General features: G+C 35.3%; 2 non-coding genes across 2 annotated transcripts; both read left to right on the top strand.

Annotated features, from left to right (window-relative positions):
• The first annotated feature begins 3,200 nt into the window (after positions 1-3,200).
• LOC126021445 (U6 spliceosomal RNA) lies at positions 3,201-3,307 on the top strand. The gene has a single exon (XR_007499960.1). It is a non-coding gene; the product is annotated as a U6 spliceosomal RNA (small nuclear RNA).
• A 2,717-nt stretch (positions 3,308-6,024) lies between these two features.
• On the top strand, positions 6,025-6,157 carry LOC126021121 (small nucleolar RNA SNORA51). The gene has a single exon (XR_007499732.1). It is a non-coding gene; the product is annotated as a small nucleolar RNA SNORA51 (small nucleolar RNA).
• Positions 6,158-7,449: the final 1,292 nt, after the last annotated feature.

Below are 7,449 nucleotides of genomic sequence, written 5' to 3'. Positions count from 1 at the left end.
ATAAAATGGAGAAGGGAGTGACTATCAAGTTACAGAAATAATTAGCAGTGACTTAGATAAACAGCGCAACAAGACTATTGATTCTTCTTTGCTTATATTTACTTTTTCACTTATCTCTTCACAGTACCACAACATTGGGCTATTCAAAGAAAAATAAAAAAAATACTTCTGCAATTCATTTACCTAAATAATGACATTAGAAAGCATCTTAAACTTCAGCAAATCCTTCGTAAAGCCCTGTAAGATTAATTTCTTCTATTCAAAAAACTATTTTATCTTCTCAACTTTTATAAGATATTGTTTTGTTTACTTTTAATACTTAATGTATTGAAAGTAAGTTTGATTGTTCAATAAAATTTCAATATGTAAATAAACATTAGTATGTATTTTTCCATTTTGTCAAGTGCTGTCAGGACTAGTTGATTTTAGACTTACCGTTATGTTTGAAAAATGGCTCACCACAATGAAAGGACACAGATTAAAATCAGCACTGAGAAAGGATGTGTCCAGGCATAAATTCCCACTTATTTTAATCTTTCCCTTCCCAGAAAGATTACTCAAGAACACTCATATTCATTCTCTCAAGTATGATATGGATCGCATTATGAAATGCTGCAAAGTACGAAGACATAAAGTCTTGGCATTTAGAATTTTTTAACAGTTTTGTGGGAAGGTAGCCCCATGTAAACTTGGCTACTCTGGCTCCATTAAAAAAAAAGTATATAAGCAACTCTTTGGTCAAAACAAAAATCATCTATTTAAAATGGTAGATAATAGCTTTAGTCCTTAAATATACAAAAGTAATTTTATCAGGCACAGCATTTTAAAATCTTACTGATATTATCTTACAGGAATTGGCAATGGGTCAGTCCTCAGATGTTTTTATTTTGAATACTTAATTTGATTAGACAAGCTACTGGGTTGTCCTTCCTACCAATACTCTCATGGCTTAGTTTCTTCATTGGTACTTTTCAGATCAAATCTAATCTTTCTTAATCTGCACTAAATAGAAATTTTAATTTTTTATTTATACTCAAATACTTTATTCCACTAACAATGCTTTCTTCTGTGCTTTTAATACTCTGTCAAGTATAAATATGCTAATATTTTGGATTAAAATTAATTGCAGAAACTTTCTATTAGCCATAATAAAGTGACTAATTTTTCAGTGCTATACCTCAACAATACCCCAGAATTAAAAAAATAATGTGTTAATGCAACAAATCAGTAGAGTAAAAACAAAAAATATTCAACATTAGATATAAGATGATGGCTACATGAAGAACTTCAAACTTCAAGAAATATATTTATCAATATGGTTTCTGGATTTTTTTAAATGATGCCTGGAGCTTACATCCTGGTGAAAGCAGCAGTGTCTATGGCCACATTTTTGGCACCCAGAAGACACATTAATACCCCTCAATTGAATGGAAAGAGCTAAAGGTAAAGAGTCAGATAGTGGAACCATTTCCTGGTAGATCAGCAGTGGTTTGAGCAGTGGCATTGGCACCTGGAAGACATGGCAGTGCTATTAGGGGAACAATAAGAGTGTGAGGCATTGAGTGCACGCCTCCTAGTCAATGAGCACCAGCATTGGATGTAGAAAATACCACATTGCAACCATGACAAGGGGGAAATAACACAGAGTGCCACCATACTTAGATAACTAATATGATACCTCTTATGACTCAAAAAAAAAACCACCTATTTAGCATCTCAAATAAGGACTTTAGAGAAGAAATATAGAGGATGTATATAGAATTCAAAGACATGGCAATTGTTATACTCAATAGTGAAAATTAAAAGAAACATTTCTCTAAAATCTGGAAAAAGACAGGGCATTCCTCTTGTCACTCCTATTCAACATAGTACTGGAACTATATGCCATATCAGTTAGGCAAGAAAAAAGATATCAAGGGTATCCAAACAGGAAAGTAAGAAGTCAAGCTCTGACTGTTACAGATAACATAATTCAATATTTAGAAAATCCTAAATAATCTATCAAAACCTCATAGTAATAATAGATTTCTATAGCAAAGTGACAGGATAAAAAATAAACATGCAAAAATCAATGGCCTTCTTAAACAAAAATAATTATAAAAAGAAAAAGACATTAAAATTCCATTCACAAAGACACCATTAAAAATCAAACACTTGGGACGGCGCTTGCAGCATGGCCGCTGGCGCTACCACCACCACCACCACTTTGGCTTTCTTGAACGAGGAGAACCGGGCCCAGGTCGGGCTGTGGGGAGCCTGCGATTCCTGGTGCCCGTCATTGGCTGTGAGCTCTCCGGCCACACCCGCTCTTTCACCTTCAAGGTAGAGGAGGAGGAGGATGCTGAGCACATGCTGGCTTTGACCCTGCTCTGCCTCACTGAAGGGGTCAAAGATGAATGTAATGTTGTGGAAATTGTGCCCCAGAACCACAACCATCAGGAGATTGCAGTCCCCGTGGCCAACCTCAAGTTGTCCTGCCAGCCCATGCTCAGTTTGGATGATTTCCAGCTCCAACCACCTGTGTGACCTTCCGTCTGCAGTCAGGCTCTGGCCCAATTAGGATCACTTTGCGACACCAGATCGTCACTATAAGCAATGGCGTCGAAGAAGAAGAAGAAGAAGAAGAAAGAAGAAGAAGAAGAAGAAGAAGAAGAAGAAGAAGAAGAAGAAGAAGAAGAAGAAGAAGAAGAAGAAGAAGAAGAAGAAGAAGAAGAAGAAGAAGAAGAAGAAGAAGAAGAAGAAGAAGAAGAAGAAGAAGAAGAGAGTGAGGAGGAGAGTGAAGATGAGGTTGAGTTGTGCTCCATCATGCCTGCCAAAAAGCAGGGAGCAGGTCCTAGCCCGGCTTGGTCAGCCACTGTCTGCCGTGTGTGCCAGGCACCATGTTCCTGTTCAAGTTCGAGAGTCTTAAATGTGTCTTCTCCTTTGAAGAAGAAGCTAGGCGGGTTCTGAGCTGGTCCTGGGGAAGAAGACCTCTTCCCCATAGGATTCTGTCTTTGTAATAAGCCTGTACCAAATTTGTTGGGATTTCCTTTTTCTCCAGGGTGGGGAAGAGTTCTGAACTTTACCCTAAAGCTTTCTCTACTTCTTCGTATTCCTAGCTCAGGATGACACATTTGTAATACTTTTAAAATTTTTTGAACAAAGGTTAAAATAAAAGTAGCCTAGAATTTTTTGCAGTGAAAAAAAAAATCAAACACCTTGTGCTCGCTTTGGCAACACATATACTAAAATTGGAACGATACAGAGAAGATTAGCATGGCCCCTGCGCAAGGATGATACGCAAATTCGTGAAGCTTTCCATATTTTTACGTTACACAAAGAACAAATCAGAAATAAATCCTTGAATTAAAAAAAATCGAACACCTTGAAGTCAAATTAATTAAAAAGGTGAAAGACCTATACCAGAAAAATTACAAAACACTGCTTCAAGAAATAAAAAAAAGGACACAAGAAAATGGATATTTACAATCTGTTTATGATTTGGGGGAATTAACATAATTAAAATGGCAATACTTTCCAAAGCATTGTACAGAATTAATGCAATATTTTTAAGGATACCCATGATATTTTTCAAAGAAGTGGAACAAACACTCTTGCAATTTATTTGGAACAATAAATGCCTAAGAATAACTAAGGCAACCCTTAGGGAAAAAAAGATGGGAAGTAACATTTCCCCCAAGTTTTAATTATACTATAACTCAATAGTCATTAAAACAGCATAGTATTGGAACATAGACAGACCCTCAGATCAATGGAGTTGACTTGAGTTTTTAGAGAATAACCCAAAGATATCCAATCAATTAATCTTTGATAAACAGACAAGAATGTAAAATGAAGCAATGAAAACCTCTTCAACAAGTGATAGATCTATACAATGGAATAATATGCAGCTGTTAGAATAATTGAAGTCATGAAATTTGCCTGTACCTTAATGGACTTGGAGACTATCAGGCTGAGTCAGAGAGAGAGAAAGATAGACACAGTATTTTGGGATTAAAAAAATAAAAGTCAGTAAGGTGATAATATCTAGAGACAATAGAGATATAGGCCAGAAGGACCAACCTATGATATGAAGCTTACCACAAAGAGTGGTGAGCACAGTTAGAGAAAAAAAACTGCACTATCAACTACAAGTGATAGTGAGAAAGAAAAATAGAATGCCTGGCCTGAGCACAGGCAGGGTTTGGGGAAGGAGGGAAGTAGAGAACATTGTGGTAGAAAAAAATACACTGGTAAGGGGTAGTGTATATTTGATGACTGAAAGCCAACTGTGAACATTTTTGTAATCATAGTACTGATGTATATCATTATTAAAATAAAAATAAAAATAAAATAATGATAAAATATGGTCCCCCTATATTCTAGAAATTTGTATTAATAAGAAAGAATTCAATGAATTATTTCACCACTTATCAAATAAAATGAGAAAAGTTAAACCACCTTTTCTCACAAACCATTTTGTATGATAACTAGTTCACTTTTGTCAAACAGCAATGGTAAAACTGCTACAAATTCCAATGTTAAATTTACAGTAGTAGTGTTATAATTTGATGTTCTACTCCAACTCAAAGTCAAAGGAAAATAGGAATATTTCAATGAACCTACTAGTATTCACCAACAAGTTTATCTGTGTCTGTCTGGCAGAAATAGTCAGGCATATTCCCTTTCTGGGTGAGAGGATACTTATAAATGAATGATTCCATGCCCAAGGAACCAAGTAGAGTTCTGAGGGTCCACAACTGAGTGAAATATCCCCTTATAGCAGAAAAATGCAACAAAATAGTGGGAGGCAGAGATAAGCTACAGGCTTCAAATCCCAAAGTTGCTAGAACCAATGAGAAACACTGTTTTCCACTCATTGACACTTCACTTTTCCTATTTATTCCTATGACTGTCAGGGAAGTAAAATTTCTATAGTTATATATAATCATCAGCATCTCTGAATATATTTTTCTTCATGGGTAAAAAGTTCTTTGCAAAAGTGACTAAAGAAAAGTCAATTGAGATCAGGTATCTTTCTTTTGTGATAAGTTGGTCCCTATCAGTCAGATAGGTATTTAAAAGCAAAGTCTTTCCTGCTTTCAAAAAATTAGGGAGACAGCATCAGAGACTCAACCTTTCCTGATTACCTTGGAAAGAAATACAGAAAGTCATAAGCCAGATATCACCAGATACTAAAAAATGCAAAGAAATGGGCTCAACTATAAACTCTGAGAAAGAACAAACTTTGCTGATGTTTATTCCAACAAGATATGAGATTTTGACCCATAGAAAGTAAGATAAGTTATGTTTTTAACCATTGCTATGGGTTATTCATAACCAATAGAGAAAATGTATTTCCAAGGGCTTTATGAGATTCAAAATAGACTTGCATTTAATCCTGACAACAATATATAATAGGAGCTGATTCTAAAATGATGAGGTTGGAGAGATAACTCAAAGGGTTATCTGAGTATGCTTGCTCTAGATATGAAGCTTCATATACAATCCCAGCATCACATATCCCCCTGCATATGAATAAGAATAGATACTATGCACTGTCAGTTGTGGTCTCCCCCAAAGAAAAATCAAAGGCTTTGCTTTTAAGTTTTACATTTAAAAATTTAAATTTAAAAAAGCAAAAACATTTTCCTTTAATGAAGGAGAAGTAGGAAAATCAGCAATAGCTAAGGTGAATCAAATTGATCCTTTAAAATAACTTCTATAGTTTTCATGATAGTTAAATATCATACAACGTTACGGACTGGCAAATAAAAAAGAATAGCTCTCAACTAATTTAATAAGATAAGAATTGCCCAAATATCAAAACTAGAAAATACCCTGAAAAAAGCTAAATTTAAATATCAATATCTGTTATAAACATAAATGTAGACCCCAAGTTCTTAGACATATTAACAAATATAATCAGGGGTATACTGGTCTTGGGCATGTTGAACTTGGAATATTGGTCATGGGAATGTTGTACTGGTGAAGAATATATATATATATATATATATTTCTTATATATATATTAAAAAAATAAAAGACCTCCCAATTCTTACCACAGGCTGTGTTCTTTACACTGACTGTATAGAAAGAGGAGGTATAGTAAATGCACCCCATATACACCTCAACACAGGCCCTTTGCCTGGTCTGTATTGTGAATTGGGGAAAAAACAAATATAATCAAGCAATATATAATAATAGTAATTATATAATACGACTAAATGCAATTTATTTTAGAAATGAAGGCTAGTTACTTATTCACACACCAATCACAGTTATTCGCAATATAATCCTACCTAAGAAGAAAATTTTTCTGATATCAACACAGAAAAATATTTTATAAAACTATATCCTTATTCATGATTTAACAATAACCAGCAAATGATAGAGTGCTTCTCCAATTTTTACAAAAAGCATATCTACTTTGTAAAATGTTAAAAGATTTTTAAGACTGGAATCAATATATATATATATATTATCACCATTCTCATTTAACATACTACTGAAATTTCAAGTGAGTCAAATACAAAATTCAATGACCTATATGATAGAAAGTTTAGGAAAATATTCTTTATCCTTCTATCTACTATCTGTGCAGAAAATATCAAAGAACTATTTTTTGGTTTTTCGTGCCACAAACGTCTGATGCTCAGTGGTTACTCCTGGCTAAGCACTCAGAAATTGCCCCTGGCTTGGGGGGACCATATGGGACGCCGGGTGATCGAACTGTGGTCCTTCCTTGCAAGGCAAGACACCTTGCCTCTAGCGCCACCTCGCCGGCCCCAAACTTTTAAAAACTTTATTTAAACACCGTGATTTACAAAGTTATTCATAATACAGATGTTTTAGGCAACAATGTGACTTTTTCCTACACAATTGTCCCCAGTTTCCCACCCACCCCATGCGTGCCCCCTTACCAGGACTAGAATTGTCTTATATTGCTTACTACAACAAAATGACTAATAGAATTATCAGAAAGTTGTAGAGGCATGCAGCATTCACGTCCATTTATTAGGGAAGCACGCACCAGACGTGGCTTTTGGCTTTCCTGGTGCAGTGCCTAATTTTTCTCCCAAGAAATATCTTCTAGAAGGCCCGTTGGAGAAGTCAATCATTGACCCTTGCATGGATCACTTGCGATATTTGTATCATACTTCTTACATGGTAGTGACTTAACATTTCCCTTTAATTCGTTTCTGCTATACTACAGAAATTCGGCCTTAGTTATCCTTCAGTCATAAAAAAATTTCAGTACCAAAGAAAACTGCTAGAAGTTCCCTGCTGGCTTAGTATATTTGCAACTCAAAGTCCAGTCAGCTACCTCACTTTCTGTCAGCCTATTTACTTTGGAAGTCCAAGTCAAAACATAGCATCTTTAAGACAATGGTCTTCTCTCCCTGCCTTTGAGCACAACAGCAGAGTGATTTCTGCCTCAGGGACTTTCTCAGTCACTTTGAATACCTG

Source organism: Suncus etruscus, chromosome 10, assembly GCF_024139225.1.
Source record: "Suncus etruscus isolate mSunEtr1 chromosome 10, mSunEtr1.pri.cur, whole genome shotgun sequence".
Taxonomy (NCBI): Eukaryota; Metazoa; Chordata; class Mammalia; order Eulipotyphla; family Soricidae; genus Suncus; species Suncus etruscus.
This window is presented reverse-complemented; position numbering and strand designations above follow the sequence as displayed.